The sequence below is a fragment of the Falco cherrug genome, chromosome 2 (genome assembly GCF_023634085.1).
Source record: "Falco cherrug isolate bFalChe1 chromosome 2, bFalChe1.pri, whole genome shotgun sequence".
Taxonomy (NCBI): Eukaryota; Metazoa; Chordata; class Aves; order Falconiformes; family Falconidae; genus Falco; species Falco cherrug.
Genome location: NC_073698.1, coordinates 2,324,183 through 2,336,650, shown reverse-complemented (window position 1 = coordinate 2,336,650; position 12,468 = coordinate 2,324,183). Strand labels below are relative to the sequence as shown.

The 12,468-nt window shown below is 47.4% G+C and overlaps 2 long non-coding RNA genes across 2 annotated transcripts; both read left to right on the top strand.

Annotated features, from left to right (window-relative positions):
* Window positions 1-514: 514 nt before the first annotated feature.
* LOC129735432 (uncharacterized) lies at window positions 515-1,938 on the top strand. The gene is made up of 2 exons (XR_008731070.1): window positions 515-1,321; window positions 1,467-1,938. It is a non-coding gene; the product is annotated as an uncharacterized LOC129735432 (long non-coding RNA).
* A 206-nt stretch (window positions 1,939-2,144) lies between these two features.
* Window positions 2,145-8,737, top strand: LOC114014363 (uncharacterized). Its single transcript, XR_003557822.2, has 2 exons — window positions 2,145-2,817; window positions 7,371-8,737. It is a non-coding gene; the product is annotated as an uncharacterized LOC114014363 (long non-coding RNA).
* Window positions 8,738-12,468: the final 3,731 nt, after the last annotated feature.

Sequence of the window (12,468 nt, the reverse complement as noted above, 5' to 3'; positions counted from 1 at the left end):
AGGCTGATGTCTTGGTTTGCCAAACTGTATAAACAGCATAAAGTTTTGGCAGCCGGGGAGCTAGGCGTTTGTGGGTTACCACCCAGTGCCCTGCTTTGCACGAACTGGAACACAGGGATGGAAATACCTCGACTCGTGTGTGAATTGGCGCTGCGCACCGGTCACCGAACTCGCTACGGCACAAAAGCCCAGCAGGTGCCATGGCTCTCCCCAGGCACCGTCCTGCCCAGCCATGCCCTGGGGCTGCCTGGCCACGTGCCCGGCCCACGGGTGCCCGGTGATGTGGGCTCTGCCAGGCTGCTTGTGCCTGGCCCCACGGGGATGGTGCTGGCCGGGCCCATGGAGCTGCTTCTGTGTGGCCCCGTGGGGCATCTCCTCGTCACCTCCATCGGGCTCCTGCTCCGCAGGAACAGGCCATCCCCATGGGCCAAAAGACAAGCTGGCGGGGAAGAGGACTGGCCTGCCTGTACAGAGAGCTTTGGCTGAAAGTCAGGGAAAACAGAGAGTTTCTGACCTTGGGAAGAAGGGCAGGACACTCGGGAGGACCACAAAGATGCCGTGAAATTATGCAGGCGGGAAATCAGAAGGGCCAAAGCTGTGAGCCAAAGCTCATGGCTTGGACAGGCGTACTCTACTCTGGGTTAAAAGCTGGCTGGCTGGCTGAGCCCAAAGAGTGGTGGGGAATGGAGTCACATCCCGCTGGCGGTCGGTCACACCGGCTGCTCCCCAGGGCTTCCTGCTGGGGCCGGTTCTGTTTAATATTGATCAACACCCTGGCCGAGGCGATGGAGTGCTCCCTCAGTCAGTTTGCTGATGACACCAAGCTGGGGGAGAGTGTTGATCTGCTTGAAGGTACGAAGGCTCCGCAGAGGGCTCTGGGCAGGCTGGATCGATGGGCCGAGCGAGGCCAATTGTTTGAGGTCCAACACGGCTCAGTGCTGGGTCCTGCACTTTGAGGTTCAGAGCCAAACCGGGTGGGATCACAGGGGCAGTGCAGCAGTTGGAGGCACTGGAGGAGGCAGCCTGCAGATAGGCCCCCAGACTCACTGCTGAGCAGAAGTGGAAGTCCCAAACCTCATCACAGCCATGCAGGACCCCAGGAAAGAGGCCGGGTACAGCGCCCACTCCCACCCCGAGCAGCACCAGTGCTGCTGCTCCCCCAGCACCATTCCCTCCCTGCTCCCCGGCTGCTCCCCAGCTGCTGCGTGGGGGACCCACAGGGGTGTGTGGGGGACAGCAGCCCCCTTGAGCAGGAACGCCTCTCAAGGTTATGCCTCGAGGCTGAGAGATCCCGTACCTGACACCAGGCGCCGAATGGCGGGTAAGCAATGGGTTTTGCATGCACGCACTGTTTAAGATGCGCACAGGAAGCTGATACGAAAATCTGTGCATCCCATCCACGCGTGAAGCATAAGAAATAGTAGAGCGTTGACCGCTGATCCATCTGTGCTTCTTAAATGTTTTAGATACCTACAGATACTGATTAGAATTCAGACAACTAACGCCTAGACCAGCTCTGGCTGAGTGACCTCGGACTCCTCTTCTGCGACAGCGATGGCGGCTTGTGGAGTGGCTGGAAGAAAACGGGCATATTATGAGCAATCCAGACCGAATAACTTGGTTGTAATAACAGGCTGCAGCCCTAACAAGCTGCAGGTGTTATGAAGGACTTATGCAAGGCCAAGGGAGATAAAGAAACTGTGTATTCACAGAGAGATAAGAGAATAGGACAGAAAGATGAGGAAAAAACGGGATGCTTGCACAAGGGGGGAGCAGCGTGTGGGCACCACACCGGGACCAGTCATAAGGGAGGTGGAAGTGTGTGAACGGGTAGTTTTAACCGATCACTTTTTAAATAACAAAGCCTATGTAGCGTGTGTATCGTTTGCTGAGAGTATAAATTGCTGTAAGCCTTTTAATAAAGTGGCACTAACTTGATCACATTGGTTGTATAGGTTGTGTCTGAGCCTTCTGTGCCAACAAGTGGTGCCTGAACAGGGACCCTCTCGTTCATGCTTCCAGGAGCAAAGAGGTGGCTCAGAGGGGGCATAAGAAGCCAGTGTAGCAGGCGCTGCCCCTGTGCCTGGGAAGACACATGAGCACAACCGTTGGAATCTCGCCCTGATCAGGTGAGCAGTCAGGGAGGAGATGGGGTCCATGCTGAGCAAAGAGGAAGCAGCAGTGTGAAGCTCCTCCAACATATCCTCTCTAAGAGAGGGTTATCTTATGATGAGGGAAGCCTGAAGAGGTTGCTGTCATGGGCTCGGCAGTGAGGACTGATCCCCTCAGTGAGTGCAGCCTTTGAACTAGACACTTGGGAAAAGATTGGCGCAGCACTGTGGGAGGACATTAGTTCAGGCTCTAAAGACAGTGGGAAGCTGTCCACAGTGTGGAGGCTGATCCTAGAGACTCTGAAAGAGACGAAAGCAGAACGACAAACTACCACATCTGTTTTTGCTGCCCTGTCAGCAGAAGTTGAAGGCGCTAGAGCAAAAGGCTCTGCTACTGCTATGACATTCTTGGGATCCTTGTTCCCAAAAGCCAAAAGAAGGGACAGGGATACATCACGTGTAGCAGTAGTGTGGCTAAAGGGCCAAGAGCCAAAGGAAACGAATCTTCAACCACTTGAATCTCCCGGTCCAAGTTCAAGAGAGCAATCCCTGGAATGTACGTATAACGTCTCGACAGAGGACAGCTTCTATCCACCTCTGCCTCCATCCACGCCTCCGTCACTCCAATCGGCATCTGCAGAACGTCGCTGTGGTTTGGAGAATGTGCAGCTGCAAGATCTCATGAAAAATTGGAGCAACTTGAGATGTGGGTGCGAGAATCGGCGCAGCCTGCTCCTACAGCACCGCCACTATCTCCTTTTTCTACTAATCCTTTTTTACAGGGTGGAGGTGGGGAGGGCAGCTCTGAGGAGACATTAACGGCAGGACCGTTACCACCACTGGTTCCAATGGGAGGCGTGGGGGGTAATTGTAATCCAACACATCGATGGCGGGCAGTCATTTGGGATGCAATTATAGAGGGGCAATTTGGGCAATTTGGGCCGATGGCATTTCCTGTGATAGTAACACCACAGGGTAACGAGTGGGAACCCTTAGATTGGAAGGTAATTAAAGAAGCGAAATTAGCAGTAACACAATATGGGTTAAAATCTCCATATACTAACTCAATAATTCAGCATATTTTCACGGCAGATTTATTAACTCGGTATGATGTGCGTATGGTTGCACAAGCTTTGGTAACGGCTTCTCAGCAGATACAGTTTTTTCAACGCTGGCAAGCAGCCTGTGACACTGCCGCGGCCACGCCTCGTCAGCAAGGGGATCCACTGTTTGGAGTGAATGCCCAAACGCCGATAGGCGCCGGCCCCTTTGCTAACCCTGAAGTGGCAAGTGGGATTCTGACCCGAGGTGTTACGATTAATGCAGGAACTAGCTCTGAAAATGATTTTTGCCCTCCATGATGACAAAATAGCGCCAGCATTTACGGGGATAAACCAGGGACCTACAGAATCTTATCCAAAATTTATAGACAGACTGCATGCTGCTCTCATGAGTAATCCTGATCTGAATGAGGATATGAAAGTAAAGTTTCTTGATATGCTTACTTATGATAATGCTAAGAAAGCTTTAAGCCTCCTGCCGTGTGGGTCATCAGCTGCCCAGCTGTTGGAGGTGACAGAAAGAATGATTGATCAGGAAAAAATGCCTTTATGGCTGCCACGGTAGGAGCTGCAGTGAAGCCGCTTGTGCAAGGAAAAAATAATAACAGGAAGCAAGATAGAAGACGTTTTAATTGTGGCAGGATGGGACATATTAAATCACAATGTCATGTTCCAGGCACACAGCAAAAGAAATGGTGTGTGCAGTGTCGGAAAGATAATCATAACACCAGTGATTGTCGGAAAAAGGGAAACGAGACACAGAGCGCGTCTCGGCCTCGCGCTACGACACAAGTCCAGGGTGCTTGGACCGCTGCTCCGCCGCCACCTCCAGAAGCGCCGGAGTGGACCTGGCAACAGCAGTAGCTATTACTTTTACCGACACCACAGTTCAATTGATTGATTCAAATCTTGTGGGACCTTTGGGACATGGTTTAAGCGCCTTATTAATCAGATGTTCTTCAGTATCTAGGAAAGGTATTTTTGTAGTCCCAGGTCTTATTGATGCTGATTTTGAGGGACGGATTAAAATAATGGTTTACAAACTAACTCCCCCTGTAACTATTAAGGAGGGATCAAAAATTGCTCAATTAATTCGTTTTGAAGCAAAAGTGCCTAATGCAGAACAAAAGAAAAGGGATGTAGAAGGTTTTGGATCCACCGGTCAGCCCGATGTTTTGCTAGCCATGGACTTCAGTCGGGGAAAACTAGAGGAACAAACGGAACTGAGACACCCAAGTGGACAAGTGTGCAAATTGCAGACGATTATAGACACCGGAGCTGATGTAACGATTGTACCTTTTTTTAAGTGGCCTAGGCAGTGGCCTCCAATACCAGCGGCTACCAGCATTGTAGGGGTTGGTGGGACTCACGCTACCTTTATCAGTAGAGACGTAATTGCATTTGTTTTCTGATGGTAGGGTAGTAACTACATGTCCCTATGCAATACATCTGCCGGTGGCACTAATTGGAAGAGATCTGCTCAGTCAGGTGGGAGCTCGGCTCCTTATTTTGCCTTTTTAGGAGTGGCCGCTGTTCAGCAGCCGATTCTAAAAATCAGCTGGAAAACTGATGGTCCAATTTGGATTGATCAGTGGCTGCTAAAGCAAGACCGGCTGCAGATTGTTAATAATTTGGTCCAGGAACAATTAGATGCTGGACACATGGTGCCTTCAACTAGTCCATGGAACACCTCAGTTTTACAATCCCAAAGAAATCTAGGAAAAGGCGTCTGTTACATGACTCATGAGCAATCAATGCTGTTATGTGTGATATGGGCGCCTTACAACCCGGGCTACCCTCTCCAGTTATGTTACCAGAGGACTGGGATTTGGTGATTATCAATTTGAAAGACTGTTTCTTTACAATTCCTTTACATCCACAGGACACTGAAAGGTTTGCTTTTACAGTGCCATCGATAAATAAAGCAGAGCCAGTGAAAAGATATCACCGGGTGGTGCTGCTGCAGGGAATGAAAAACTCACCTATGATGTGTCAATTGTTTGTTGTCTGGGCTTTAGAACCTATTCGTAAGCAGTATCCTCATTTACTTATTTATCATTACATGGATGATATTTTGGTTGTAGGAAAACAACTGGATTCTGAGACGATTTTATGTCAGCTCACGCATAGTCTTGGAAAAAGGGGGTTGAAGATAGCCCCAGAGAAAATTCAAAAGAAAGGGCCGTGGTTGTACCTGGGTTGGATCATTACAAATGGAATGATTCGACCTCAGAAAGTGAAAATTAACACAGCAATAGAAACATTGTCTGATGTGCAAAAATTAATGGGAGATATCCAGTGGGTTCGTAATATCTGCGGAATTACGAACGATGATCTGAAACCATTGATGCCGCTCCTGGGAACATCTGCACAGGCTCAGGAGCACCGTCAATTGAATGAGGATCAGCAACAGGCGTTGCAGGTGATCACCAATAAGATAGTAACAACTTATGCTCACAGACGACTAGATGACCAAGCTCTTTCGTTTATGATAATTAACTCAGGAGGTGAGCGAGAACACCCATTAGGGGTTATTATCCAGATGGGAGAAGGGAGACTGCATTTATGAATTTTGGAATGGGTTTTTCTCCCTTTCCAGCCCAGAAAGACAGTGGTTACATGCCCAGAATTGTTTTCACAGCTTATGATCAAAGGCAGGCAGCGAATTGTAGATATCTCAGACCTTGAACCGACAGTTATATATGTACCTGTGTCTCAACTGTATTTGAACTGACTGTTGTCTGCTTCAACCGAATTTCAATTAGCAGCTGCTGATTTTTTGGGAACTCTTACAAACAGTTACCCTTCGGACAAACTTTTGCCATTGATATCTCATCAGCGCATTGAACATTTGCCTTTGCGATCGGAGGTTCCTGTAAAAGGGATAAATGTTTTTCACTGATGCTGGACGAAAATCTCAGAGAGCTGCAGTCACCTGGAAAGTAGGAGAAACTTGGGAACATAAACTACTCCCTGGGGTGACTGGAGACTCTTTAGAGACTTTAGAACTCCGAGCTGTTATTTGGGCATTTCGACACTGGTTTCAAGAACCTGTTAATGTAGTATCAGACTCATTATATGTTGTGGGTACGGTACAGTGTTTGGAACATAGTATGGTGAAACCTGTGTGAAATCCTGTATTGTATACTCTGTTGTTACAATTGTTAATGCTTTTGAACCAACGTCGGGATGAATATTTTATTGTGCATATTTGCAGTCATCAGAAATGCGGAGGTCTCGCATTAGGTAACACTCGGGCTGATCAGCTTATCACTCCAGCCTGGACAGGTCCTGTTGTTAAAACCTTTGAACAAGCTAGATTATTACATGAATATTTTCACCAATCAGCAGAAGTGTTGGCCAGGCAATTTCACATTCCTGTGGCTGATGCTAGAGAAATTGTACAGTCCTGCCCTGATTGTCAGAAGGCAGGAGCTGGCCTTGGTTTGGGGGTGAACCCTTGGGGACTTTGACCTCTACAGCTTTGGCAGATGGATGTAACTCATATCCCAGAATTTGGTGGGCTTAAATATGTGCATGTTTCAATTGATACTTTTTCCCTAGCACTCTGGGCAACGGTGCAAGCTGCTGAAACAGCATGGCATGTAATTAAACATATGCATGCTGCCATTATGGCACTTGGAGTGTCTGCACAAATAAAAACTGATAATGGCCTGGCCTACACTTCTCGGAACTTTACTCATTTTTGTCAGCTTTGGGGTATACGTCATGTCACAGGCATACCGCACTCCCCCCCGGGACAGGCCATTGTGGAACGAGCGCATCAAACACTGAAAGCGCTTTTGCAAAAACAAAAAGGGGGAGAGGTATTGGGTCCAGCAGAGCGTCTTGCAAAAGCGATATACGTATTGAACTATTTACGGTTTACAGGTGATAGAAAGGAACCGCCAGTAATAATACATAGTTTGGGTTTGAGATCTGGGGTAAACCAGTGTGGAAATAGTGTTTTTGTTCAATACACAGATGTCGCTATAGGAGAATGGAAGGGACCTGCGGAACTAAAAATGATGGGGCGAGGATATGCTTGTGTTGTTACAGATACCAGTGTTAGATAGATTCCGAGTAGCTGGGTGCGGCCCTGGAAAGGAGATCTTAAGAATAATGAAATAGAGGATCAGGTTGAAGTAGAGGATCAGGTTGAAGTAGAGGATCAGGTTTAATTTTTTATGTTTTACAGGGCATGGGTCAATATCGACGGTAGCCTTACATCCTGAGGCACTTCGATGACACCAGCATCGACTGAACTTGGTCTTGACCCCATGTGAGCACAGCTGCTCAGCTCAGAACAGATCAAGAAAAACGACACAGCTTGTAGAGAGCATGGTCTGAACTGTCAACCTTGGGTTTTAATACATTGCACGTGGTGTGACAAGAAAACTTGGAGAGTCGCACGTGCATGTGATGGGGATAGTGTGTTTAAATGTCACTCATGTAATGATCGGGTTGTGTTTTGTTCTGAAGTGAGCGGGTTGTCTGACCTTGTAGGTTTGTTAGCATATTGGCAATCTGCTGCTAATATAGAAAGACAAGTGTGAATACTTAGAGAATAACAGTAGTTTTCTTGAGGTTTTAAGCTTAATTAAGGACCTTGGGTGAAGGGTTTTTAGCAGAAATTAGTTTCAGGCCTCTAAGATGCTTAGCTTTGCAGTGTATTAATCAGAATAATAAGATAGTTGACAGGATTTGTAGAATTAGACTAAACATTCCTCGAAGCTTGCAGGTGCATTGGAGCAGTTGGAAAAAGGAGGTAAAATGATGGCAACACCTCAAACGCGGAGCATAGTTATGTTGATTTGTTTTCTACCAGGTAGTGAGGGGATTTTTGACATTTTACCTAGAACAAATATTTGAGTAACATGGGCAAATACAGCTGGGGTAACAGGTTTTTGCCTGAGCTTGCAACAGCATGTTACTGAAGGACATGATCCTTTTTCTGACTGGCTCAGTAGCCTCAGGCTAAGGGGATGGTTGCAGATTGCAGTTAAAGGAGCATTGGTAGTGTTAATAGTGTTCTTGATTTTGATATTGTTACTACCTTGTTTGTTTCAATGTTTGCAATGCATAATGAATGGGTCAATTAAACGGATGTCCAAGAATGGGGTCTGGATTGCTCAAAAACAAAAAGGGGGAATTGTGGAGTGGCTGGAAGAAAACGGGCATATTATGAGCAATCCAGACCGAATAACTTGGTTGTAATAACAGGCTGCAGCCCTAACAAGCTGCAGGTGTTATGAAGGACTTATGCAAGGCCAAGGGAGATAAAGAAACTGTGTATTCACAGAGAGGTAAGAGAATAGGACAGAAAGATGAGGAAAACCGGGATGCTTGCACAAGGGGGGAGCAGCGTGTGGGCACCACACCGGGACCAGTCATAGGGGAAGTGGAAGCGTGTGAACGAGTAGTTTTAACCGATCATTTTTAAATAACAAAGCATGCACAGCCTGTGTATATTTAGCTGGGGGTATAAATTGGTGTGGATCTATTAATAGCACCTGTACAGTATATATTGCTGTGTATCCCTTGAATAAAGTGGCACTAACTTGATCACATTGGTTGTATAGGTTGTGTCCGAGCCTTCTGCACCAACGCTCCTAAGCTCCAGTCTCATCTCTTCTGCTCTCCTCCACTCCAATCCCGTCTCCTTCACTCTCTTTGCTCTCCTCTGCTCTCCTCCACTCGCCTCATCTCCTCCGCTCTCCTCCACTCCAATCTCATCTCTTCCGCTCTCCTCCACTCTCCTCCACTCTCCACCGCCCTCATCTGCTCTCCTCCGCTCTCCTCCACTACAATCTCATCTCCTCCACTCCAATCTCATCTCTTCCGCTCTCCTCCACTCTCCTCCACTCTCCACCACCCTCATCTGCTCTCCTCCGCTCTCCTCCACTACAATCTCATCTCCTCCATTCAAATCTCATCTCCTCTGCTCTCCACCGCTCCAAACTCATTTCCTCCACGCAAATCTCATCTCCTCCCATCCAAACTCATCTCCTCCGCCCTCCTCCGCTTCAATCTCATCTCCTCCACTCAAATCTTATCTCCTCTGCTCTCCACCACTCCAATCTCATCTCCTCCATGCAAATCTCATCTCCTCCGCTCTCCACCGCTCCAGTCTCATCTCCTCCGCTCAAATCTCATCTCCTCCGCTCAAATCTCCTCCACTCAAATCTCATCTGGTCCGCTCTCCTCTGCTCCAAACTCATCTCATCCACTCAAATCTCATCTCCTCCACTCTCCTCCGCTCAAAACTCATCTCCTCCATGAAAATCTCATCTCCTTCACTCTCCTCCACTCCAAACTCATCTCCGAGCAAATATTATCTCTTCCACTCTTCTATAGCTGCAAACTCATCTCCTCCACGCAAATCTCATCTCTTCCACTCCAAACTCATCTCCTGTGTGCCAATCTCATCTCCTCCACTCTCCTACGCTCCAAACTCATCTCCTGTGTGCCAATCTCATCTCTTCCAATGCAAACTCATTTCCTCCACTCTCCTTAGCTCCAATCCCATCTCCTCCACTCTCCTCTGATCTCCTCTGTTCTCCTCCACTCCAGTCTCAGCTCCTCTGCTCTTGTCCGCTCCAATCTCTTCTCTTCCGCTCTCCTCCACTCTCCTCCGCTCTCCACTGCCCTCATCTGCTGTCCTCTGCTCTTCTCCACTCCAATCTCATCTCCTCTGTGCAAATCTCATCTCCTCCGCTCTCCACCGCTCCAAACTCATCTCCTCCACGCAAATCTCATCTCCTATGATCCAAACTCATTTCCTCCGCGTAAATCTCATCTCCTCCGCTCTCCTCTGCTCCAATCTCATCTCCTCCACTCAAATCTCATCTCTGCTCTCCACTGCTCCAATCTCATCTCCTCCACTCCAATCTCATCTCCTCCACTCAAATCTCTTCTGGTCTGCTCTCCTCTGGTCCAAAATCATCTCCTCCATGAAAATCTCATCTCTACGCTCTCCTCCACTCTAAACTCATCTCCTCTGCGCAAATCTCATCTCTGCTCTCCTCCACTCCAAACTCATCTCCTCCACTCAAATCTCATCTCCTCCACTCTCCTCTGCTCAAAACTCATCTCCTCCATGAAAATCTCATCTCCTTCACTCTCCTCCACTCCAAACTCATCTCCGAGCAAATATTATCTCTTCCACTCTCCTATAGCTGCAAACTCATCTCCTCCACGCAAATCTCATCTCTTCCACTCCAAACTCATCTCCTGTGTGCCAATCTCATCTCTTCCAATGCAAACTCATTTCCTCCACTCTCCTTAGCTCCAATCTCATCTCCTCTGCTCTCCTCTGCTACAATCTCATTTGTTTTGCTCAAATCTAATTTCCTCCACTCTCCTCCTCTCCAATCTCATCTCCTCCACTAAATCTCATCTCCTCCACTCTCCTCTGCTCCAAACTCATCTCCTCCACGCAAATCTCACCTCCTCCGCTCTCCTTCACTCCAAACTCATCTTCTCTGCACAAATATTATCTCCTCTGCTCTCCTTAGCTCCATTCTCATCTCCTCCAAGCAAATCTCATCTCTTCCATTCCAAACTCATCTCCTCTATGCAAATCTCACCTCCTCCGCTCTCCTCCACTCCAATCTCATCTCCTCCACTCAAATCTCATCTCCTTTGCTCTTCTCCTCCGCAAACTCATCTCCTCCACACGTCTCGTCTCCTCCACTCTCCTCTGCTCCAAACTCATCTCCTCTGCACGAATCTCATCTCCTCCACTCAAATCTCATCTCTGTCGCTCTTCTCTGCTCCAAACTCATCTCCTCCAAGCAAATCTCATCTCCTCCACTCTCCTCCGTTGAAATCTCAACTCCTGTGCTCCAGTCTCATCTCCCCATGCAAATCTCATCTCCTCCATGCAAATCTCATCTCCTCCGCTCTCCTTCACTCCAAACTCATCTCCTCCACGCAAATCTCATCTCCTCCACTCTAATCTCAACTCCTCCGGTCTCCTCCGCTCCAAACTCATCTCCTCCGTGCAAATCTCATCTCTTCCACTCCAAACGTATCTCCTCCATGCAAATCTTATCTTCTCTGCTCCAGTCTTAACTCCTCTGCTCTCTATAGGGGAATTTTTAAAGGACTGAGGACATATGTTACCATTGTCTGGGTTGGACAACCCAGGCCTGTTGGTTGAAGCTGCAGAGCAACTTTAAATTGTCCTTGGAACAAGCAATGTGAGAAAGAAAACAGGCTATGCACGAACAAAAAGCCAGGTGCAGAGCAAGTCCTGGGAACTGCGAAATCAGCACACTCTCATCAGCACACTCCGATCAGGCGCCTTCAGCATGCTCACTAATCAGTGACACAAACACCTGCATGGCCAGAGACTTTTATCCAATCACCTGTGTGTAAAGTCGTGTGAGCAGTTGGTTTAAGTTATAAATATGACCTGTTTGTTTAATAAGGTGAGCACGGCATGTAGCCATATTGGTGTGATTGTCGTGACTTGGCCAACTCTCCACGGGGGACCCTCATCGAGACTAAACCCTAAGACTTAACCCTAAGACTTAACCTTAAGACTTAACATTAAGACTTAACCCTAAGACTGAACCCAAAGGCCTAACCCAAAGACCTAACCCTTAACACTTAACCCTGAGACTTAACCTTAAGACTTAACCCTAAGACTTAAACCTAAGACTTATCCCTAAGACTTAGCCTTAAGACTTAACCATAAGACCTAACCCTAAGACTTAATCCTAAGACTTAGCGTTAAGACTTAACCCTAAGAGTTATACCTACTCTGACACAGTATATGATATGGTTATCTGATTTTTATGAGCTATGTGTAGTAGCCTTGATTGGAAACCTTAATCGGAGAATTGCTGTTAACTAGGAGCAGTTGGCTGGAGAAAATAATTGCGCCAATTCTGTGACTCAGGCAAGGTATCCCAGGGACAACTGTTTACAACTGAAGGAGATGGCTATTACAGCAGTCAGGATACCGGAGTCTTGCCTCAGTCTTGCAGGGTCCTAGAGAGTCACTAACTTTAATACTAACTTTATTGATCGGCTTCAGAATACTTTGCAACAACAAGTCGAGCATGAGGAAGCTCAAGGGTTGCTTTTAAAACCACTAGCTATGATAATGCCAATGAAAATTGTAAACGGGCAACTTTCACAATCGCAACCCCAACATGTGTCAAATGAGTATAACACAGAACACACAGCAGACTGTAACTCTCGGGCTGAGTTCTCGAATATAACATAACACATTTTTTTTGTTTGCTTCTCTAATCTCTTCTGTAAGAATAGTACACATTCTTAAC